A 26,523-nucleotide genomic window follows, 5' to 3' on the forward strand; every position below is an offset into this window, starting at 1 on the left:
GGTGACTATACACTGAGTGACAAGCCAGATGTTTTCCTGTAAGCCAGGAAATCATTTAATACGCTGTGTGGTAACCTCATAACCAACTCATACGTGTTTCCTACGTGTCAACAAGTGGGTTGGCGGAGGGTTAGTGTCCCTCTTCGGAAAACAGCTAACTGAAAGGACAAACAAAATGCCTCGGACAAGGATTGACCCACTACGTGACGACCAAGGACCGGACAAAGGACATGGTGCGGATTTCAAAGTGGAATGTGAGGGATGCGAATGATGAGGAGGAAGAGGGAGAGAGTTGGTCCAAGTGCTTGAGGATGCAAAAGTGGACATATGTGGATTGACTGAGATAAATGGTGAGGTAAGAGTGTGATAGAGTTCGAGTATGCATGGGTTATATGTGTGGGAGTGGGTAAGAATGAAGGGGCAAAGGAGGGTGTATGTATTCTTGTGTGCATGAGATGGAAGGAGAATATAAGAAAGAACTAATTAGTTGGCTCAAAGATTGTGTAGGTAAGATTGAAAGTAGGAATACAAGCATGGGCGATTGCGTGTGTATAAGCAGAGTGAAAGAAGAGTTCTGAGCAAAATTGTGGAAACATTCACTGAGAGTCTGAGAGGAGTGAGACAGTGTTTTTGCCTGGAGATAAGAATGGAAAAGTAGGGAATGTGAATGTGAATGGAGTAGTTGGTGAGTAGAGTGTGCCTGCAGAAGTGGATGAGAATGGTAATGTTGTAGTGGACATTTGTGTGGGGAGGAGGTTGGTGATAGCCAATACCCACTCTAGGCACAAAATGATCCACATGAATACATGGCGAGTGATGACAAGGGTAGGTGGCAAAGTGCATGAATTGAACGCAATGACTGATTATTTATGTGTGCGTGAGAAAATGAGAAGATATACTCTGAATGCGAAAACATACAAATTTTAGTCAAGTGGACTCTCTGACTACCACTTGGTTGTGTTGAAAGTCAAAGTAAAATGCGATGGACAAATAGACGGAGAGAAGGGCAGGGGGGAAAATCTAGACAAAGAGGGTAGAAAAAATTGCAAGACGATGGAACAAAGGCAGAATGTAAGAGGGAAAGGGAGAAGCAATTGGGTAAATATGATTTAGAACAGATTGGGAGACGGAGGGTGTGTGCAGCATGTGAGATGGCGTGTGGGGTGAAGAGAAGACAAAAGAAGGTGCAAGGAACAGCATGGTGGAATGAAGAAGTGAGACAAGCTGTGGCACAAAAGAAGAAGCATATAGTGAGTGGATGGGAAGCAGAGGCATGGAGGAAGTTGAGAGAAGGAATTGAGGGTTCTATGTATAGAGAGGGGTGAAAAGATTAGTAAGAATGAGTAAGAACAGAATGGATGAGGAGTTTGGAAGGAATTTGAGAGCAAATTGGAGGGAATGTAAGAAAATGTTTTGGAAGGGTGTTAAAGGAGGTAGTAGGGTAGTAAAGAATTAAAACTGCAGACTGCTAATTATGAAGAGAGAGAAAGTGAGCAGATGGAGAGAACACTTTAAGGAACTGTTAAACATAGAGAATGAATGTAATGCAAGTATAAGTGGCTGGGGACTGGCTGGGAGAAGATGGGAAGAGATCAGTAGGATGAAATTAGTGGAAGAAATGAAGAAAGTCAAAATGTGCAACGCTTCAAGAATTGGTTGTGTGGTGAAATACTGAAGCACGAAGGAGAGATAGTAGCTGAATGGATGTGGAGTGTGTGCAGATTGGCCTGGGAGGAAGGTAGACTTCCAGAAAATTAGAAGTCTGTTATAGTTATTCGCCTGTACAAAGGAAAAGAAGAAAAAGAAGTGTGTGGTAATCGTAGGGGCATATGTCTTCCTAGTGTAACTGGAAAGGTATATGGTAGGGTTCTTATTGACAAGGTTAGGGAATGACATGAATTAGTTGGCAAAGAACAAGAGGCTTAAGGAAGGGAAGAGCTTGTTCAGACCAGATGTTCATCCTATGGTGTTTAGTGGAAAAGTTTCTAGAAAGGGGAAATGGGTTGTATGCGCCCCTTATGGATTTGGAGAAAGCATATGACAGAGTAGATAGACAAGGAATGTGGAAAGTAAGTATTAAGAATATATGGAGTACATGAGTAAATGGAACGCTGTTGACTGCTATGAAGAGTATGTGTTAAGGCACTTAGGCTGCAGTTCATGAGCATGGTGCGCTGAGTGGATTTTCTATTTGAATGTTGGTCTGAAACAGAGCTGTGTGGTGTCTCCATGGTTGTTCAGTCTGTATATGAATGGGGTTATAAATGAGATACAAGGTAGGGCAGTGGATGTTAGAGCGACCCCAATGAGAGAGAGCAGAGTTTGGAAACTTCCTGTTCTTTTGATTGCAAATGATACTGAATTGTTAACTGAAGACAATGGGGAACTACAAAGCTTGGTGAATGAGTTTGAGAGAGTGTGTAATAACGAAATCTAAAGCTGAACGTAGGGCAAAGTAAAGTTGTGGTCATCAGGAGAAATGAAGTAACTGAATGCGCAGTGAGGATTGATGGTTAACCCATCACGTCCCGACCACTTTCGCACCTCCGACACCCCCCAGTCCTGACCATTTTTGGATTTTTTTTTTTTTTGGCTAAAACCTCCGCTTTAGGTGAGAAACATCGAAAATTCATAGAGAAATCGCTCACCTGAGGTTTAAAATACTCGATACTGGTAAGAGTACCTCCTTACCTTACGGGGTTTTCTATCAGGCTGGCTGCAAAGAAAACGAGTTCTTGGGAGGATAACTATTCCACACCACTCATAAACGGTATTTATTTATTTATTTGGTACGAATTATTATGTAGTATGAGAGTATATAGGTTTTCAAACAGTAATATAGGCATTATAAGCATTGTTTCACTCACTAACTCATCACCATTCCTAACCTTCTTTTGCCACATTACCTGATCATCATTTCTGACTGTTTCTTCCTCTGATGCTATGTAAACTTTGTCCTCCACATTGTCATCGATTGGGGAATCATTCTGGCCCTGAATGTCTTTATTGGCCAGGTCACTGGTAACAGGTGAATCACCAAGATAATGGCGTGTGGGGGGGGGGAGGTTATGCAGTGTAAGGCATTGTCCCCGCTTTGCATCTTGTAGAAGAATAGAGGAAGGTGTTCTGTGTATATGTACGAAAAATCACGCACAAAAATTGAAAATTGTGCAAATTAGGGACCTTGCAATTGCAAAACGTACCAGTACGTCGACGGGACTGGCAAATGCAAAATGTCGCAACGTACCCATACGTCGACGGGACGTCTCTGGTTAAGGAATGGAAAATGCGAGTGCATTTAAGTACTTGGATAGTGTGATGCGTAAGGATGGCAATCTTGAGGAAAAAGTGTTTGAAAGGGTACAACAGGAAAGAAAGGTTTCTGGTTCTTTGAAAGCAGCAATAAGAAATAAGAAAGTGAGCATGGAAGTAAAATAGTCACTGCATGATAGTACTATGACACCAACTCTAACCTAGGGAAGCGAAGCTTGGACCATGTTGGAAGGACACAAGTCAAGAGTGAGAGCAATGAAAATTAGTTATTTGAGAGTCGGATGTGGAGTTACAAGGAGAGACAGACTGACAAATGAGGAAGTGAAGGAGCGTTATGGTGTGGATACAGATGTAATAGACAGCGTTAGGAAAAATACACTGAGGTGGTCTGGTCATGTGGAAAGGTTTGTAAGTGAGACACTAACGAGGAGGAATGTATGCGAGTGAAGTGCAGGGGGAGGAGAGGGAGGGGGAGACCGAGGATGAGATGGGAATCGAGTAGAGAGGTATATCAGTGTTGGGTGTGAGCTGGAGAGAGTGCAGCGAAATGGCAGGGGGCAGGGGGACATGGAGGCGACTTTTCTCTGGCCACCTTTTACGGGATTAACACGTCTGGCTATAGACAGATAAACACACACCGGTTAATAAAGAACAAAGTCTATATCGAAGTAAATTTTTAAAGCAGTTAGCCTAAAAGACATTTTTCTAAAAAATTAACAAGTATATAAAACAGCTATGTAGACACGCTAGCAGATACAGTAGGAGTTACCGAGAAGATAAGTAATGAAACTAGCAGAAATCCGTATCGAAGTGACATTTAAAAAAAACAAAAAAAAAAGGCAAGTTAGGCAACTTAGAGTAGCCAGTAGACTGTAGTTACAAAAAACAGGAGCAAAAAGAAACAATGCATTTTTCACAAACCAACGAAAATTTTTCAACTGACCAGCAAGATCAGACAAAACATTCAGAACAATATACCTGCTAATAACAAAATAAAAAAAAATATCGGATTAAAAAATGTTATTGTCACTCAGTTCGTGTCCATCAGAGTGGCGTAACACAACCAGCCAGGCGCCATTCTCCTGCATTTTTACCTGAAACATTAACTCTGAACTGGGTGTCCTTGAATTTATTCTCCAGGGGATACATGAAAAAGATACAGTAAACGAAAATTACGATGAATTAATAATAATAATGATAATGATGATGATGATAATAATAATAATAACAATAATAATAATAATGATAATAATAATAAAAATAATAATAATAATAATAATAATAATAATAAATGAATAAATAATTATCGGGAACAACAGTCTGAACCCAAACTAAATACCCAGAACACGTATCGCTCCAAATGATAAGAAGTACTTCACACACACACACACACACACACACACACACACACACACACAATCTAACCCGGGGTTCTGATGAGATTCTGTAATAACATTCTGGCTGCCAGCTCAATGACGCACCTCCAGGGAAATGAGAGTAATGAGCAGGACACGTTATCTGCGTCTCAGCATGTCATGTTACTTTTAATTACTTGAGGTGTAAGCAGTATCCTCCTTAATTCATGTCTAAGTCGGTTTCCTACACCTTGACACTTGAACATCCTCTCGGCATTCACTTTTCACATCACCCACAGTATCGCTCTTGTCATAATTACTTCCATGTTCAAATTATTTACATTTCTTTGCTCATTTCACTTCTCGTCACTCAACGTCGTCATCACCACACTACCATGTTCTTGGCAGCTCACTTCATTACCTCTTCCTTCCGTAGCCTCTCCTCATCGTCACTTAAATTTTCTTGCAATGTCATCAGCTCCCACCTCATCATGTCACAGCCCTGTCCTCCTTCAGTGCCACCCTCACTTACCCTAATGACATGTTGTGGATGTATTACGGTAATTAGTACACACACACACACACACACACACACACACACACACACACACTTTATCAACGATATGGCAGATTAATTGTCAAATGAAAGTGACGTTTCCAGCTGCATTACCTTACCCCCCCCCCGTCTCTCTCTCTCTCTCTCTCTCTCTCTCTCTCTCTCTCTCTCTTAATCAGAACTTTTACTCTCACCCTACCTCACTCCTGAAGTACTCCCTCTCCTTCCTTGTCTCACTTTTCACCATAACGTAGCATCTCTCTCTCTCTCTCTGGCAAGGAGTACTGTACGTGCAATACCTTCAGCACACACACACACACACACACACACACACACACACGTGCTTTTGTCCATTGTGTGTACAGTACAGGCACAGTACTCCCCTCCCCTATCACGCTGCTGGTTTTTATGGCTACACCACATTACACTTGGATGTGCTGAGGTCATTACACGTACACGCTGAACTGTGTGTGTGTGTGTGTGTGTGTGTGTGTGTGTGTGTGTGTGTGTGTGTGTGTGTGTTAATAGTTCTCAAACAATACCCCGAAAAAAACTGCGTAATTAGAGAAACTACAATAGAATTTTTTTTTCTAAATAATCTCTCTCTCTCTCTCTCTCTCTCTCTCTCTCTCTCTCTCTCTCTCTCTCTCTCTCTCTCTCTCTCTCTCTCGCTTTCTCTCTCTCTCTCTCTCTGTACTTTTCAAAAGTCCAAAGCATAATACCTGAAAAGAAAATGTGCATACTGAGAGAAAACTAGTTGGCATTTCTCTCTCTCTCTCTCTCTCTCTCTCTCTCTCTCTCTCTCTCTCTTCCACACCAATTACATCTCCCAGAACCACGAGTACATTCCCTGCTGCATTCTCCTCATGGCTACTTCAGCTCTTCTGTTTAATTCTTAACTGTACGTATATATCCCTGTATTCTGCACCAGTGGATGAGAGGATATCATTATCCAGGTATTCTCTGCGTGTTCTTATCCATGGCTTTAACTCAAATGCTTTATAAACTATCAAATTAGAGTAATTGGTATTAACGTATCCTTTGTCTGAGGCAAAACACTAGAGGCCCCCCACATGTAGGGAATCACATGCGAGCCGATACACATCTAGCGAGGCTCGGAATACAACCTTGACCTTGACCTACTTTCACCAATTTCGAATTCGTAGATTTTCATCCCAGCTACAAACCTGCAAAATTTTGCGATGATATGAGAGGTTGCGAAGTTATCGTCCTAAGAGAGACACAGACACAGAGAAAGACAAACTGAAAACAGTACTCGTAGATTTTCATCCCTACTTCACACCTGTAAAATTTTATGATATCTTGAGCGGTTGCGAAGTTATTGTAGTAACAGACAACAGCCCTTGGCCAACTTTCACCAATTTCGAACTAATAAGAGATTTTCATCCCTACTACACACCAGTAAAATTCTGTGACGATATGCTGAGCGGCTGCAAAATTATCCTGCTAACAGACACACAGATACACAGTCAAACAAACTGAAAATAATACTCGTGGGAGATTTTAATCCCTACTACACACCTGTAAAATTTGGTGATGATATCTTGAGCGGTTGCAAAGTTATCGTTCTGACACATCCAAACCCACACCCACCCATCTACCCACCCACACACACATACAGTTCTATGCATTATTCCATTTACAATTATATGTTCTGCCTCTCTATTTGTTTCAATAAAAATGGTTGTCAGGAAGATATGAGAAAACTAATATAAACAAGAAGCAGTGCCAAGGCACAGTAAACCCGTCTCCGACAGTCATGTTAGTGCTGACGTATAAACACAACAGGATATCTAGTCAAAGATGTCGCATGTCACATTTTTATTAAATCGGGCGAAAATTGACGATTTTATGCCCATTTGAAATTTTAGGCCCGACCCACCTGACACTGACTCCCCTACCGTTAACTGGGGGTTGACCTCCCTGATGTAATGAGACATGTTATAGGATGCAGATTTGAAAGATTCACCTTTTGGTTTTGGTTTCATGTCGATATGACCAATTTGAAGGGAGCTGTGTTTGTGTGTGTGTGTGTGTGTGTGTGTGTGTGTGTGTGTGTGTGTGTGTGTGTGTGTGTGTGTGTATGTTTTAACATTTTTAGGGCTTACAGCCTTGGCCTTGGCCCAATTTGGCCCAAAATTTAATCAGGTGATCAGAAGGTCATAGCGCATCATCCCTGTAATTTTAGTCAAAACGGCACCAGTAGTTTTTGCATAAAGTTGTTAACAGACAGATGCACAGACAAACTAACAAACAGACAAACCGAGTGAAAACAATACCCGTACCCAAGCTCCTCTAGGGCGGGGACGGGTAATGGGGTGACATGGGTTTCAGTGACTAGAAGGGAAAAGGAAAAAGAATAAATAAGAAGGAAAACTGAAAAAAATAAACCACCAAAATGAAACAAGCCATGGAAGATTAAGGAACTGACAAAGAAAGAGAGGGAAAGAGTCAAAGAAGGGAGAGTGAGAGAAGAGATTAATGACCCATGGAGGGTTTGCTGAGAGGAAAAAAAAAAGAAAAAGAAACTAAAGCGAAGAAGCAAAACGAGTGAAAATAACGTTAGGAAGGCCAGGAAAAGAACACAAAACACAAAGACGACTACGATGACGACGATGATGATGATGAAACACTGCAATGAGGAAGAAAAATGAGAAGTGCAAACACTACAGAAAGAGATGAGGCGGAGGGGGAAGAGGAGAAGGAAAATTTTGCTTAATCAGCGTGGGGAAGTTGGAAGCAACACCATTCTGCCTTCTCCTTTTGGCGTGACAGTAGCTAGGCTACTTATCGCATCAGGCACAAGTAAGGCAAGCAGTGGCAGATTCACAGGGGGGGTGCGTCGGGTGCGGCCACACACCCCTTTGGGGAAAAAATGATGAATAAATGGAAATGAAAAATTGCTGAAAACTGTTTTGTTTTGTTCTGGTAACCCTGCCTAATGTACTCGGGAGGTTTTCTGGCTATATAAAGTCGCAGGCCAGCGGTGACTAAACTTTAATGTAGTGAATGGGACTCGTGTTGATTGTCACATCTGAGCATGGATCACATACGACAATTTCATTTAACAAGTTAGCATACAAAACACACAATTAATTCGTAGATAATAAACTGACCGATCCCCGTCGTTATCCTCATGAATCTATTGTCTTAAGTCCCTGGGGACAAAGTTTCGCCAGAAAAACGTGATATTACACCAGGGATTCCGTTCAAGCATGAACTCCTATTTGGAGGAGTAATACAATGTTTAACATCAGAGATAATAGTAAGATCAGGGATTATATAACAAGAGAAAGGTAAGTTGAACCGAAATTAATACCTTGTGTTGCTAGTTCGGAATCATCTCTCCGGGGTGTAAAATAAATATGTCCTAGGAAGTTTATAATTCATGATTAAAATCCGATATTAAAATGCATTCAGTCAAATCTGATTGCGATTTTCTTTGGGGGCAACTCTGCATTCGCTAGTCAACCAGGTGACTATTCTTCACAAATTATTATTGGTTGATTAAACAAACTGTACTCCGGTCCTGTCCAAAACCTATGATTTTATTTTTTCAGTCTCCTATTTGAAATTCTTGCCAAACCAATAATTAGTTAAATATTAGCCCCCTCGCGCACCATAAGTTTCCAAAAAGTTTCGGTTCCATGTACAGAACGAAAACCTTGCTCTGCCTGGCTCTGCGTGCGCAGCAAGGGAAAAATTTCTATGGCCCAATTTACCCTCGGAAAGTGCTTATATTGTTATAAATCGCTTCCCATCATCTTCGTTGGTGTTCATACTATAAGGAAAAAAGAACATAAAACAGATGAGTAAATGTACAGAAATGGAGCCTGAATAAACCTTGTTTACGTGAAAAGTAGCTTCTCATAACTTCCCAACAGTACCGTGAAAATTTTTTCACGTAATGCGTAGCTGCAAAGGACATGTCTATATGCAGAATTTCACGATCTTTCATCTGTGAAAGCTTCAAGTTGATATGTCCAACAGTTTTTGAGTAAATCGAAAAAACAACAAAAGTCGCCTAAAAACGTCTGGTTTGTTTATTATTTCTTATGTTGTTAGTGACACTGTAAAAAACATGTAAATTCTATCCAGTTTTGTAGGCTAAAGGTTAAGGAAGCCCATGATATAACTCAGTGTTATAAGCCATACTGTTATTGAGAAAATGAATTTTGAAAGGTTATGATGGGTTGCACGCATTGAGAGCACGAACGCCTAGGCCCATAGGCAGAGTATTATGTTCGTCTTTCGTAAGTTTTCCCCAATTATTTACACACATAGGTTACTTTGCCTTACAAAAGTATGCATAAGAAGTCATCAGCTTGATCAGGCTTTCTTCAGATTTTTTAGGCGACCTATACTTTACGAGTATAGTGACTGAGAGAATAGCAGTGAAATCCACCACATTTTCCCTATGAGAAATATATAGTGAACACACATTTTATACCTTACAATACAATAGTATAAAAACTAGACAAATAAGCTGGTTACTCAAGTCCTCTAGCAGTGCTGTAATGCTTCTTGAGAGGAGATGGAGTTGCAGAGAGGAGGACAGGTACGATCACAGCCTGAGTGTATGTGTGTGAGTATTTGTGATGTGTCAGTGTGTGTGTGTGTGTGTGTGTGTGTGTGTGTGTGTGTGTGTGTGATGTGATTTACTGCTGTATGCTTTAACTCTGGATAGGTAATGTGGTCTCAGAAACCCCAGTCCCCGAAATTTATTTTTTAAAAATATGAGCATAAGGTCTACAGATCTGTCCGTCTCATTACCTTCCTGCCTAGTGATGCTCTTCATGGGGATGATGGGGTCCTAGTTGTACCTGGCTCTGATTTTGCTATATAGGGACATTGGGGTATGTTAGACCCAGATTACCTATAATGTAACCTCAGCTGAGCCCTCTTGTGATTTTTTTATTTCAATTTGCTGTCTTTCTCCTTTTGTATACAGAAGGTCCCAACATCGGGCTATTGCAGACCACCCAAGGAATCATGATATTGCTTTTCAATTTTGCAAAATTTAATTTTAAAATTTGTATACCTAAAATTTAATCATTTTTGTATAAACTTTAAAAATATATATATTTTTTCAATTAAACTTTATTTTTTCTGACCCTATTTAAAGATAAGGGGTTGAATTATTTGTGTATTGAAGCATTTTGAAAAATCTCAAACGGAAGTATTTTTTTTTATTTTTTTTTTCTGTGGGGTCCGTCAGACCCCACGTTACCTAATATAGTAACGAAATCAAGATAACCTATCTAGGGTTCAGTATGATACTGATGAAAGCACACTCCTGTGCAGAGCAGCACATCGCAAACAGGACATATATAGCTGGTGTTCCTCCTCCTCTTGTTGAAGCAGCACAACACACACCGCAGCCTTTTCCTGTTGGGAATGCTCTCCAGGGTGGTGCAGAGTTGAGTCCAAGTATGTCCTATCATTGATATGTCGATGGCGCTTGGATGGCGGTGCTCCTCCATCTTCTCACCTCCGTTCTCCTGCTGGAGGTGCAGTGGCAGGAGCTGGCCAAGTAACTCCTGACATTCCAGCTACTGCAGGATGTGGAGCAGTCATGGCAGTAACTGGCAGAGTTACTCCTGATGGACCAGCTACTGCAGGAGGTGAAGCAATTGTTGCAAGAGGTGGAGCAATTGTTGCAGGAGGTGAAGCGATCGTTGCAGGAGGTGGGGTGATTGTTGCAGGTAGAGCGGAGGCTGCAGTTGATGGAGTGGTTGCTGCAGGAACAGGTGGTCATTGTCGCAAGGGAAGGCCAGGGGCATGGTGAAGGGCATGACCCAATGTCGGCCACTCCTCCTCCTGGAATGTCAGAAGTTTGTGGCATATGTGCTCCTGGAATTCCAGGAGAGTCATAGGCGTGTTGGTGTTCTTCTCGTAGAAGGTGTACACACTTAATAGAGCCATGTGGATGAAATTAAGTCATTTTCTTGGTCCACTTGACTGTCCTCCTTTGGGCGGAGTAGTATTGGATCAGCTGATCGAAATGATCCAACCTGCCCATGTGCCTATTATAGTCCTCCACCATGACGGGCTTGTTCACGGTTTTCAGAACATGATGGAATCTCCCGTCTGGACCCTTGACCTTCCCATGCACCTGCTTAGGGACAGTGGTGTCACTGTGGAAGGTGGACACCATACCTACGATATGTTTGTTTTTCAACGTCAGCACCATTACATTGTCCTTGTGTCTAGCTTCCACTCCATCATCATGAAGGTGTTTAGCACTGCTGATGTCCTGCAGCTCCCTCAGTGCTCCCCTTGCCAGTCATACTGTGCCACACACATACACACCCCCTGCAAAGAGGTGTTGGCACAGTGATACAGAGTTGTAATAATTTTCCATATACATCCTGTATCCTTTGTCACTCGAACGTTCAATGAGGCCCCACACAGTGTTGTCTAGAGACTTCTTCCCCTTGTATACTGCCAAATTCCAAATGTAACCACTCCTTGCCTCAGGCAAGATGTATAGTTTTATGGCATACTTTTGGGGCTTCATAGGGTTATATACACAGAAGGAGAGCCGCCCCTTGCAACCCAGAGATCCCTCATCCAGGCTAAGATGTTTGCCCAGGATGTAAACCTCCCTGGGAACCTCTGAAGGAGATACTCCATCACTGTGTGAATCCTTATCAGCTGGTCCTGATTGCCCTTGGGTATGGCGAGACTACTGAAAGCATGAAGGTGCTTCAGGATGGCCCTGAAGTGCTTTCCACTCATAGCTCACCGAAATATGGAGTATTCATGAACCTCTGATGAACGCCAATAGTGTCTTATGGTTGGCAGTTTACAAATCCCCATGAGAAAGTATAATCCAAGGAACCGAGCCATTTCCTCTTGGTTTCAGAGGTACCCAACATCTAGTGCAGTCCCCAGAAACGTGGCATATTTGCTTGTTTCGACCGTCAGGTAGGTGAGAAACTCCCTGGTAAAAAAAAAGTTGTAAGTATTGGAGTGGTGCTGCTGGTGCCACCACTCTCAAACCTGGGGTTTCAGTGAAGGGGCCAGCATTGGGTATAAATGACCAAGAACTCGAAGCTTCCTCCTGACGGTCACAACCTGGGGAAATGCTTGGCTGTGTACATGTGTGGCACACATGACCCCGAGACAGACGACTACCTCTCGGCTGCCTACCATTACCTCGCCTAGGCCCACTCTGCCCTCGTCTTTGTGGTAGGGAGGGAGATGGTGATGATGATGTGATAGCTGGGTGGATGAAGGTTCAGGTGATCCTGGTGGTGGAGATGGTTGTGGTGATGGTTGTGATGAAGATGGTTGTGGTGGTGATGGTTGTGGTGAAGATGGTTGTGGAGGAGATGGTTGTGGTGGTGGTGCTGCTGCTGATGATGATTGCTTATATTCAGGGGGAATGAAATCTGAAGGGGATAGTGACTTTCCAGATTCAGTTGGGGAGGATGATATGGAAATATCTTGGATGGGTGGTGAGATGCGGGCAGGTTGAAGTGTGGTGAGAGTGTAGGGTGAGTCTGGGGGGAAAGAGGTCAGTGTTTGCGGTGGGGGAGTGGAAGATAGGTGGCGATAATGTGGCTCAATCTGGGTCGGGGTGGTTTCAGTGGTGGCAGGACTGGTGGCAGTGATGGCAGTGGTGTTGGGGGTGACAGGACTGATGGCAGGGATGGTGGTTGTTTGCAAAGTGATGGCAGAGGTGACAAAAATTGCCGTCAGAGTGATGGCAGTAACAGGAGTAGTACTTATTTCACCAGTGGTGTCAGTGGTGAAAGGAGTGGTGGTAGTGATGGTGCTGCTACTCTCTGTTGTGTTTATCGCCGCAGCCTTGACTGCAGGTTTGCGCCTATCACCCCTTGGGTCAGATTTCCTCCTCGTTCTCCTGCTAGTCGCTGTCTCCTCCTCAACATATTCGTCTGTTTCAATATGACTACTTTCCTCATTCTCACTGCCACTGAACAAGTATTTCACATATTCTTTTTCAGATAACCCCTTGCAAGGCATTTTTTCGGTAGTGTAAACTGCAGGGGAACAATAATAATCAGTTGTGATTTTTTAAATCTGGCTTTCTCTGAAAATATATAAGGAACACTTATAAATGTTATTCACAAGCACACTGCACTGCAGTATGTATATAACACAATATCACTATACACACGTAAGGTATGGACGGTGCGGTAGTAGCCAAACTCAGGTTTAAATGCCCAGCCGTGCACTCACACACCCTCCCAGCCTGACTGACTGGACAATACTGACCTAAATATAGGCTGCTTACCCTGCCGATAAGCTCCTGGCTGTTGCCATACATTTCCCCTGGACCTGGCAACCCTCAGCTTGACTCAACCAAATTTGACACAAATCCATCCACAGGAAAAACTTCTACATAAGGAAGTTGCGTCATCAGTTACTCTTCAGATTGCAAGGATTATTACTCGCATTGCATCATCTTGCACAAGAGGGTTAAGCATCTGTGTAATATCTTATGTGAATTGGGTATTCACTGAACCTGATCATGATATAAAAGAAAATTGTATGAATAAACATACCATAAACTGGGGAGAATTCGGACTCGGGCCAAATTCGGATATTATTGCAATAAAAAGTTATTTAAATTAGTTAATAATTAATGAATAAACATATTAGAAATCTTTTTATGCCCAACTGTTTGTAGTTCTTTACTGTACCTTTATGTATGAATATATTTAATATATCATGTGACACATATCAAATATATACTAAAAAGCAAACATATGTAAAAAGAATAATATTCATAACATTGGCAAACTTTCTTTGGCAGAAATGTTAATGAATAAATGCAGGAAAATCTTTGGTGCCCAGATGTACTTTCATGCGTAGTGTGAAAGTGTAAAGTAAGTAATTGGCGTTATCTTCTCAATTAATCTCTTAATTGGGCATTTAATGAAATTTTTAAAATTTTAATGCAAATTGGAGTCAGTTCGAACATTGGGGTGAATTCGGACAGGAGGAGCATGAACAAAAAAATAACACTTTTTACGATGTACAATTGCCTGTAATTTGCCAGATGTGGATAGTGTGTGTAATTGGGTTCATATGTGTCATTTACAGGCATACTCTTGAGCTTTTATGATGCTACCTGTTTAAGCAAGGTCACCCGATGTCTCGAACATTTAAGAAAAGAACTGGTGGAGATCAAGCTCCTTATCGTAGTGAAAAAGGCAAGCAAAAAATTGGTAAAGCCAAATAATCATGTTAAATATCACCTTTAACTAATTTTCCATTAGTCTTCCAAAAACGAAATTATTAGTAAAAAAATAATTGTTTATATACAGTACTAAGGTTTGTAGCTAGATCTATATTATCTACATGTGTTCTAATATGTTTTATTTAAACCAAGGACAAAAATAAAATTGCTGTTGTATTCATATTTCATTATAGTCATTAGCTTATTTTGTCAGGAAGTGGCATTATTTTTGTACTGGAAGAACATTTTCTTAAAATCCACAGAATGTCCGAAATGGCCCCACATACAGCCGAGACTAAACTGGAAACCCAGGGTAGTCATATGCATTCATTTTCTATTAATGTACGAATTTATACGGTGTGTCCGAATTCACCAAAGTTTGAGTACAGATTTGGACACCCATTACTATATTTGCTATAATTATATATGAAACATTGTACATTTTTTACTGCTATGATTCGATACCCTAGTGGACCAGCCCCACATACAATACTTAAGATCTTGGACTGAATTAAAAACTAGATTAGGTAGCACAAAAAAACGAAGAAATCGTCCGAATTCACCCTAGTTTACGGTAATGAAAAATATCACTTTTACTATTGTTGGTTTTCAGGACTTTTTAAATTTCAGACAGCATTTATTTTTAGGTAATTATACAGTCACTACTTGTTTTACGTTGATTCGGTACACAATAATTCACTACAACGATAATAGAAAAGTTCCACACCAAAATCCGAGTTATGATAAATTTCCCTCTATAACGATATTGCCATCGGAAAATTTCATACAAAGCACCAGGCACACGCAAGATGACCGTCGCTTGTCTCAGGCAAGATGGCAGCCCCGGTATGCAGAGCATTGTTTTGGTTCAGTCGTGGTCCCGCCACCCCTTCAAAGCCCTGTCTTTTCCACTCATTCACGGGTGCCCCCCAGCTATTGCTGCCTCTCAGCCAAGCATTGTGCTACTGTAGGCCTATACATCGTGTAGCACCAGGCCAACGTTGCGCAAGTGTATTTGTTGTGTTGTTGCAATGATTTTCTGTACGTGAGTAACGTTGCCTGTATTGGTGTGATAGTGTTTTGGTCTTGGGGACAACTTGGACCGACACAGGAAGTAATTAAGATGGATTGTCATTTTTGTTTCAGTCTTGGGTAGGTGGCTTTGGGAAGTTGAGCTGACATAACCCACCTTTTATAATGTGTTTCAATCTCCCAATTTATGATAAAATCGTTATACGTTAAGGTATGATCTGACATAACCCCATCGTAAAACGAGTAGTGACTGTACTTAGTTGAATAGATATGTATGTGAAGTCGTCAAGAACATTTCATTTCGGTAAAATAACCAAAAATTAAAGGTAAAGTTCTAGTTGATTTGGTAATACTTTTAGTGGCCCAGATTGCATCAAATGCCAAACTGTGTTAAAAATGTGAAAATTTCCTGGGACCCTTAAGCAGGCCCAAGACCGCTGGCCCCAGGCCTCCGATTCTTTCCCGTGCACGCTCAGTGTCCACAATCAAGGGCCTCCGGAGGCTCATTGGGCCCTACGGGCTAAAAAAGCACCCCTCCCTCTTCAAATCCTGGATCTGCCACTGGTCACGGAACACAGGTGCAGAACACGGAGATCTGTGTAGGGAGAACAAGTAACCTACAAAAGAACACAGGCATGGAACACCAGTCACAAATAAGAGGATGGAACAAGGGAGAAGGTAATATGGACACAACACAAAACAAGAACACAGTGATGGAGCAAGAATGTAGGGCAGTAAGAAACATTGGAATGGAAGCAAAAAGGAATAAAAGCAAGGAACACATGTAAACAAGTATGGAAAACTGGCAGAAAACATTAACAGCTGATAAATGTCAAAGAACATGAGGAACTAAATGTGAAACACAAGGAAGGGGAAAAAACAAAATAAAGGGAGTCACAGAACTGCAAACATAGAACAAGAAATTGGAATAGACGTGTTGCCTGTTCTGGGTAAACATGGCAGGTGCACTCTGCCATGTACTTAGAAGCTTATGGTATATATAGCTTTTATCATTTGCACTGATCAAGACATGATCACTTGAATTCTTTGCACCTGGAGGGAAGCAGCCGCCATATTGGTGATGACATCAGTATTCATACTGCAGATGATGCTCCAGTCCATCACACAATACTTTACTAGTAACAGCGATCATAGTTGTCATGATATTTACCGACATGGCCACCGTACATCCAGACTAACCTCTTTATGTACGTTGTGAAGGAATACTTGTCATTCCGTAAATGGGTGGTACCTGTTTGGTAAGTAAATTGTGGTGAAATCAACTAGAAGGAGCTTACAGCTTCACCATTCCCGAGTGGTGTTCGTACCTCATGAGGTGCAAAAATAGTATTTAGTGTATGGCGTTCACTATCAGATGTATGAGTTTACATTAGTATTATGCTCATGAATATTAAATATTTGACCTCTTCATTATTAGTTTTTTGAAAGAACAGTTTCAGTGAATGACTCTGAACTTGACTGTGAAGTACCTTCAGGAGAGTGCAACGAAATATTGAAGGTAAATTTTTACAAGTTTCCCTCATCCGATTTTTTCATCCAACCTGAGTGTTTCCTGTTGTTTTTGGTGTGATTCGATCGATTTTGACCTTCGTTTCTATCGCAAGTCGCTACTTTTTGTCGAACGCCACTGGCGACTTCCGGTGGAAGGGACTGGTCCAAATCAACCAAACTCACACCAAAAACAGAAAACACTCAGGTTGGATGCCTGTTATTACGTGAAACTTCCTATTTTTATAGCTAAAGGAAAATAACCTGTTAAATTTTCGTATTTACACTGAACTCCTAAAGTTTAAAATTTTATTTTCCCTAGGGATTGTAGTGTTTGTCGTTTGAATCTGATCATTTATGTCGAAATATTTTTTTTCGGTCCTTCCCCCTCCCACCAAGAATACTGGGGGACCTGTGGGAAACCGGGGTTTTGGGTGGGGGAAACACGCAAAAGCGAGTGATTTCCTACTGGAACTATTATCAAAATCAAACGAAAAACACTAAAATTCATCGGAAAAAAAAAAAAAAAAAAAAAAAAGCTTCTTAGGGAGTTCGTGTTTCCTAACTGGGGGGCTTTGCCCCCAGACCCCCCAGACCCTGGCCATGCTTCCTAACTGGGGCGCTTCGCCCCCAGACCTCCCGACAATAACCAAACCTCAGTTAACCTAACCTAACCAGAGGTAAGTACGAAATAATGACTTTACCTACAGTAACATAACAGACTGTTCACGTTTCCTAACTGAGGGGCTTCGCCCCCCAGACCCCCCCAGCCCTGGTCGTGCTTCCTAACTGGGGGGCTTCGCCCCCCAGACCCCCCATCACATTAACCAAACCTCATCTAACCTAACCTAACCGGGAGTAAATAAGAAATAATGCATTTACCTAGCAGTTTACAGTTCCTCGTCTGCGTCTGAAGAGTCGTCTGTAGTTGTAACGGCAACTGGTGACGGGCGACAGCGCAACACTTTCTGATCCTCATGTAAAATGAGACTTTTGCCTTGATTTGGGTACTTTGTTCCTGTTGAAGGTAAAACACCATGCGATCACACAAAGGCTACAGTTTTATCTTCTTGCTGGTAGAACTGTGAAATAGCAGTGAAGTAATAAATTTCACAGGCTCCCCAGTCCATGGTTGGAGACGAACTGACTTTCAAATCTTGCGGGCCCTAGCGTGGGGCGTTTGAAATCCTACTTTGTGATTGGCTAAATCATGTCCTACGCATGCGCTTTATCCACCCACACACAACACGCACCAACGAACACACACAACTGTTCGACCACGGCAGGGAAAAATGCTCCCATGAAAAAATAATAACAATGTAAATTGCATAACTCATCAACGGTTGATTTAAGACGGAAGTGTCACAGAAGAAAAATGACTTAGAACTGCGTAAAGTATAAGATGAGTTAATTGAAAATGTTAACGAAAAGTCGAAAACAGCATGAGGTATATGTGTAAAGTTAGGTCTTCCGGGACTAACTTTCAAATGTGAGCGGGTGAGCGAACACAGCGCACGCTCGTCTGTGATTGTGATTGGCGGAAGTAAATCGCGTGTAACTCGCTTATTATTAATTTGCGAGAGAAATGTCATAGAAGAAAAGATTCTTAGAATGACCATATCTACTAGAAAATGTTAACGAAACGTCGAAAATCGGATGAGGGAACGTGTAAAATTTGACCAGTTAGGGAATATTATGGAAAGTAAGGGTTCAGGTAGGGTGGATGAGGGGTTATGTATGGGAGGGAAAGGTGAGGGTAGGAAGGAGGTAGAGAACGCTGTAGGAGGGAAGGATGACGGTAGAGAGGGTGGGGGTAGGGATGTTAAAGGCAGGGAAGGTGGGAGTAGGGATGATGAAGGTAGAAAGGGTGAAGGGATAGTTAAGGAGGGAAGGGTGAAGGTGTGTGAGTGGGTAGTATAAGCATGTTCTCCAGAACTTCACTTGCAGACTTTTTTTCATATTCCCTCATCCTCTCATGTTCTCTGGAACACTGTACCTTTGTCTTGCATCACCACGCACACATAAAATATGCAAACTCAAACAACAATTATTACTTGTCCTCACACACACACACACACACACACACACACACACACACACACACACACACACATGCACGGGCACGAGCGTACATGTGTCACCACAATTTCCCTATGCACTTTGAAGGGAAAAAAAAAATGTAGAGAGAGAGAAAACAGCCTCTGTGGTACAGTGGTAAAGTGTGCGTTTTCGTACACTGAAGAACGAGGGTTCGCTCAACGCCAGGGTAATAAACTTTGGGAGCGTTCTCCTGGCCACGTAATACTTTGGCGGACACAAGGGGTGCTGCGGTTGAACCAGTGTCATCCAGTCGGCTTGCGCGGGCCGATTACATTTGGTTCACAGACTACACACACATCCAAAGCCACTCCAACATATCAATGACACTTACAAGCACTTCTCACCCTACATACAATCTCTACTAGACAGCCTAAGCCGCTTGGTAGAGAAACATTGGCTGTATCGTCCCCACTTCGGTAGGGATAGGCCAGTCCTGCAGTGGATACTCAAACAGCTGATGATGATGATATATATATATATATATATGATGATATATATATATATATATATATATATATATATATATATATATATATATATATATATATATATATGTGTGTGTGTGTGTGTGTGTGTGTGTGTGTGTGTGTGTGTGTGTAAATTAATTAAAACACTGCCCTTGCTTCCCTCCCTTTGATGGAAAATTAGGGGGAAAATATTAGGGGGAGGGGAATGTAATTGACCTTTTGGCTGGTCAGCAATAAGGGAAAAGGAAGAGGAGAGGGAGAGGAGGGGCAAGAAAAGGCAACATATTATAGAGGGACTGAAACTATATATATTTTTTTTTTATGCAAGGAAGAAGGAACCAAAGGCCATGAGCCCGCAATAACAGTTCCCTCCAAGAGAAAAACAAAATACAAGAGAGAGCCAAATTCAAGATCCGTTCATTTCGAGATGCCTGGACACACTGCGTTTGAAAGACTGGAGATCATAGGAAGCAGGAAATACAGACAGAAGGAGACAGTTCCAGAGCTGACCTGTTGCATAAATGAAGGACTGGGAGTAATGGTTAACTCTTGCATTAGAGAGATGGACAGAAAAGGGATGAGAGTTTGCTGCTAGACGGGTGCTACGCTCCTGTCGTAGAGGTGGAGGAATGCATGCAGACAGTTCAGAGGAGCAGTGACCATTAAAGTAGCAATAGAAAAGAGATAAAGATGCAGCAGTGCGGCGATGATACAGAAGTTAAAGGGAGTCAGTAAGAGGAGGAGAGTTAATGAGACAAAAAGACTTTGACTCCACCCTATTGAGAAGAGCTGTATGTGGGGAGCCTCCCCATACGTAAGAGTTGTGCTCCACACATGGGCGGATAAAACCCCTGTATAGAGTCAACAATTGTGCAGGGGTAAAGAAAGAATTGAGTCGGCTTAGCACACCCAATCTCTTGGAAGCAGATTTTACAAGAGATGTAATATGATCTTTCCAAGATAAGTCCCAAGTAAATGAACCCCCAAGCATGTTCAAGGATGATGCATGATTAAGCTGAATATTATTAAACATTAGTGGGTATACCTGTGGAAGATTTTGACGGGTTGATAGGTGTAAGAACTGAGTCTTAGATGCATTAAAAACTACAAGATTATTTTTACCCCAGTCAGAGATACGAGCCAAGTCAGACATTAGGTGTGCCATAGCCTCATCCCTTGTTTGTTGAAGTAACTGCTGAGATGGGCGTTGTGGGAACCGAATGGAAAGGTGAAGGGTGGAGTCATCAGTGTATGAGTGGATAGGGTTAGATGTACAGCGTAGAAGGTCATTGATGAATAAAAGGAAGAGAGTTGGTGATAGGACAGAGCCCTGGGGAACACCACTGTTGATAGATCTAGGAGAAGAACGATGGCCGTCTACGACAGCAGCTATAGAATGACCAGAAAGGAAACTAGCGATGAAGGCACAGATAGAAGGATAGAAACAGTAAGATGTCAGTTTGGAAATTAAAGATTTATGCCAGACTCGATCGAAAGCCTTTGAGATGTCAAATGCAATGGCAAAGCTTTCACCAAAGTTTCCCGAAAGGAGGATGACCAGGAGTCTGAAAGGGAGATGAGAAGATCGCCAGTGGAGCGTCCCTGACGGAACCCGTACTGACGATCAGAAAGAAGGTTGTGAAAGGAAAGATGCCTTAAAATTTTTTATTGAGAATTGACTCGAAAACTTTTGAAATACAGGACGTAAAAGCAATTGAACGATAGTTGGAGGGTTGGGAGTGGTCACCCTTCTTTGGGACTGACTGAATGAGAGCAAACTTCCAGCAAGAAGGAAAGGTACAAGTTGACAGACAAAGGCGAAAGAGTTTGCCTATGCAGGGTGTAAGCACAGAAGCACAGTTCTTGAGAACAACAGGAGGGACTTCATCAGGCCCATATGCCTTGTTAGTATTGAGGTCAGTGATGGCAGAAAATACATCAGCTGAAGAAATTTTAATGTCAGCCATGAGGAAGTCAGAGGGGGGAAGTGATGGAGGAACAGCACCGGAATCGTCTAAGATGGAATTGGAAGAGAAAGTCTGTGTGAAGAGATCTGCTTTATCAGTATAAGAAATAGCTACAGAACCATCAGAGTAGAAAAGAGGAGGGAAGGATGATGAGGTAAAGTTGTTAGAAAGGTTTTTGGCAAGGTGCCGAAGGGGCGGGAAGAATTCGAGTTGGAGAGTTGAGAGCATTTAGTACGGATGAAATTATTTTTAGCAGAGGGAAGAACAGACTTAGCACGAATCCGGGCAGAAACGTAAAGGTGATATGATTCAGGGGTGGAAACGTGTATTTTACATAGTGGATTAGTTAGGACTTAATTAAAACTGGAAAGAGAGTGGGAAAGAGTGCAAGACATGAGGTGGAGATAGGAAAACAGGGTAAATAGAGAGGACCTTGTGAAACAACTGGACCGACGGACGTTGCAGCATTATATGTAATAACCTCATGCACACGATGATGGGGATTGCACTGAATAAGGCACAGGAAGCGCTATCTTGCGCACACAATACACACACACACATGGTGCTTGGCAAGTACGTGGTGTCATGTTCACAATTCGCAAACACATGGTGTGTGGCGATTGCATGGTGTCATGTACGCAACGCATATACATGGTGTGTGGCAACTGAACATAATGATGTACGCAACGCACAGAAATGGTGTCTGGCAACTGCATGTTGGCGTGTACAGTACACATTGCGAATGCACACACGTGATATGTGGCAACTGTATGGGGCCATGCATACAACTGCACACACATGATGTGTGTGGCATCTTAGGTGTCATGGTTGTGCACCCAAGTTCATAACTGCCACACATTTTTTTTCTTTTTCGTGTCCGACTCTGGGCAAAGCCTTCATGCCCTATTTCTCGGGGGCAGTGACCTGTCCCTAGGCCCAATAGTCCTCCTACACCTCCACATGTCACCACTTCGGAGCTAACACCCACCATCCGTATTGAATACATGCTAGGGCTGTCTAATACAGGACTGGTGTACTGGTATTAGCGGGGGTAATTTTACGACATGTCGGCGGGTCATCTGGTATATCAGGAAAGTCTGCTTTTAGGAAATTCAAATCCTTAAACTGTTCCCTGCCTCAGCCGGGATTCGATCCTGGGTCCATTAGGACTGCAGGCGGCCTCTCTACCGATTCAGCCACCGCCTATTGCATAACATAGACAACAACCATCTGGAGGAAAGAAAACACTGGAAGCAATATGTTCTTCCCTAATGCATCTTATCAGGAAACGCGCGCGCGCGCACACACACGCGCGCACACGCTCACACACACACACACACACACACACACACACACACACACACTTATAAGTATGAAAAAAAAGAGAACGGTAAAAATGCAAACAAGGAGGGAAAATATGAGGAGGAGGAAAGCACTGTGAAACTTGCATGACACTGTAGGGGGAACTGGACTATCTTGGCAACAAGGGTAATGACGTGTGTGTGTGTGTGTGTGTGTGGTGTGTGTGTGTGTGTGTGTGTGTGTGTGTGTGTGTGTGTGTGTGTGTGTGTGTGTGTGTGTGTGTGTGTGTGTGTGTGTGTGTGTGTGTGTGTGTGTGTGATTTAACCCCTTCAGCCGTAAGACGTAAAGGAATTTTTTATTTATTTCTTGTATCTCTAGACAACATTATTGTTATTTGGACATTTTTTTTGACGAGTTAGACAAAGCTTTGATTAACTCCTCCAGTACCAGAGTACACTCCTAATCAGAATATAGTCGTATGCCTGTAGAAATAATAAATGCAATGACAATCACTAATTCACACGGCTGAGAACATCACTTACATGCATACAAGATAGGTTAAGAAAGCAATATTAAGCATCAATCCAGGATGTAATCACTCACTGTATGAATGACACTAAATACAGACATTAGCTTTTTACTGCCATGTGCAAAGCTAAAAGACAGTGACGGGTAGTATGATATGGAATTGGAAAAGTGAGATTAAAGAGCGAGGGAGGGAGGGAGGGTGAACGAACGAAGAGGAGTTACGTGAATGTAATGTCATAAATGGGAGAGGGATGCAAGTGAAGAGAGGGGTGCAATGACAGGTAATAAAAGGGGTGGGAGGAGATAACCAAGAAAAGCGAGGGAGGAAGAAGGGAGGGACAGAGGGAAGATCAAGGCAGGTGAGCGAAGGATAAAAAAGGAAAGGAAAATAGAAGATCAAAAGGATTAAAGAACAGGACCAGTCAGCCAGGCCTAATGGAGGGAACTTAAAACAAATGACGAGACGAGTGAGTAAAATGGTGAAAGAAAGGAAGGGAAGAGAGAAGAGAGACAGGGAGGGAAAATAGGAAAAGGCTGATAAGGGACTACGAAAACATGAGTCATACTGTAATTTCTCTCTCTCTCTCTCTCTCTCTCTCAAAATGCACAGTAAAATATAAAGGTAGACTAATATATATCTCAACGACCTATTGCTTCGATTGTGCCTTCCTTTATTCAGGTTCAGCAATGCTTTAATACTTCTTTTATTGACAGACAAACTAACATTCAACCAGACGGACAAATACTTTCTTGAAGTTATAGTTCATCCACAGCGAGACTACTGATTAAACCAAACCTGCAGGCTTTTGTGTGGCAGAAACAAATCCAATATAACAAATGTCAACCAACACCACAGCAGCATAGCCTAAACAGCGACGACTCAGAATAAACTACACATGAAAAGTAATACAGACACAAAGATACTCGCAAGCAAGCAGTGAAAAAAAATAAATGAATATTCTCGGCTGGGTGGGCACACAAGAAGGAAAAACTTATATATATATATATATATATATATATATATATCACTTCCATCAGCGCGATAGCGTGAGGACCCTGTGTTATTTATGACATCAAAAAGACTGCCAGATTGTGACGCCATCAGCCTCAGAGTTAGTAGTTAGTGACCGAAATACCCTACACTTATCCTTCCTCTCCCATCTCTCACTCTGTAAAGTCAGTCACTCTTTTATGCCAGTCACACTGTTATGTTAGTCACTCTTTTATTTCAGTCACTCTCTTGCACCAGTCACTCGTTTATGCCAGTCACTCTGTTATGCCAGTCACTCTTTTATGTCAGTCACTCTGTTGTACCAGTCACTCTTTTATGTCAGCCATTATTTCACCAGTCACTTTTTCTCATCTGTATACTCACCAACCCCCACGCTTTTCAGTGGCTCCGGTGTCTCTAACTAGGAGGGGATTTCACGATGGGATGATAAACTGAAGGCCTTATGGAGAAGTACGGTAACATATTTGGTGAGAGATTGAAGGGCATAATTTTAGAAGACAAAATATTAAGGGAGAGTTTGAAGGCGATTATTAAGGAATAATCTTTCACATTGCATTGGTGATTTTAATGCGATTGTTGGCAGTAGCAGGGATGGCTTTGAAGGTTGTATGGGTAAGGAGGGTGTTGGTATAAGAAACGAAAATGGGATACGATTTAGAAGCTTTTGTTTGGCAAATGACCTTATAATTGGTGGAACTATCTTTGAGCATAGAAAAATACGTAAGACTACTTGGATTTCACCGTATGGTAAATATTGTAACCAGATTGACCACACTGCAATTAGCAGAAGGCATAGGAGTTATTTGCAAGATGTTTGCGTAAGGAGGGGGGCAGATATTGGTAGTGATCATCAACTTCTTGTGTCAAAGATTGAAATTAAACTTAAGAGAAACGTTAATGGTAAATGTACAGGATGTAATAATTATGATTTTGATGAGCTGAGGAGTGATGAGAACACGAAGAAAAAGTTTCGGTGGGAATGTAGGAACAGGTTTCTAGTCCTGCAGACTTTGATGGAATCTGAAGACAATGATATTAATCAAATGTGGAGAGAGGTAAAAGAGGTTTTGGATGAGAGTGCTAAGGTTACTATTAAGAAAAAGGGAAAAGCGAGAAGGAAAAAGTGGATGTCAGATGAAACATGGAATGCAGTTCAGAAAAGGAAAGAGGGGAAGTTAAGAAGTGAAGAACATGTTGATGACCAGGTAGTTGAAGTACTTAGAGCAAAGTACTGGAGTTTACATTCTGAAGTAAAAAGACTCGTTAGACGTGATAGGAGGAGGCTATATGATGAAAAGGCAACAGAGACAGAAATTAAATTAAGTAAAAATGACGGTCAGAGCACAAGAGCAGCGTATCAGGCCATAAAGAAGTTAACTGGGACTGAAAAGAGAAGGAAGGAAATATCTGTACGAGGTAGAAATGGTGATTTGATGACTAAAGATTTGGATATAAAAGGAAGGTGGAAAGAGCACTTTGAATCTGTTCTAAATAGACCAATCTCAGCTGAAGAGGACATTTTGCCAGCCGAGAGAGATTTGCTGATAGAAACAGGGGATATAACCCTGGAGGAGGTAGCAAAATCTATAAAGGAGTTAAAGAATTTCAAGGCCCCAGGAGAGGATGGAATATTTCCTGAAATGCTTAAGGTGGAAAATGACGAGTTGATGAATGCGCTTTTGAAACTTTTTAATGAGGCTTGGGATAATGGTGGAATTCCAGAAGAGTGGAAAAATGAAGTGATTATACAAATACAAAAAAAGGTAGATTTAAGTGCGTGTGGCAATTGGACGGGGATAACTTTGACACCTGTAGTTGCAAAAGTCTTTTCCAAAATCTTGTTGAACAGAATAGAGCCAGTAATTGATAAAATTTTAAGAGAAGAACAAGCGGGATTTAGAAAGGGTCGAGGTTGTAATGATCAGATTTTTATTGTAAGACATCTAATGCAACGAGCTAATGAGATGAAAATGCCACTTAATATGTGTTTTGTGGATTTTGAAAAAGCGTTTGATAATGTTTCACGTGGAGCTATGTTGAAAATTATGAGAGTCTATGGTATACCAGAAAAGTTTGTAAATATTATTAGAAGCCTGCACGAAGGTACTTTTTGTAAGGTAATGGTGGGTGGTTCTTTGAGTGATCCATTTCAAGTTAGGTCAGGAGCGATTCAAGGAGGAGTTCTTTCGC

The sequence above is a fragment of the Coenobita brevimanus genome, chromosome 17 (genome assembly GCF_032717465.1).
Source record: "Coenobita brevimanus isolate Jiangsu-jjx chromosome 17, ASM3271746v2, whole genome shotgun sequence".
In the NCBI taxonomy this organism is placed as follows: Eukaryota; Metazoa; Arthropoda; class Malacostraca; order Decapoda; family Coenobitidae; genus Coenobita; species Coenobita brevimanus.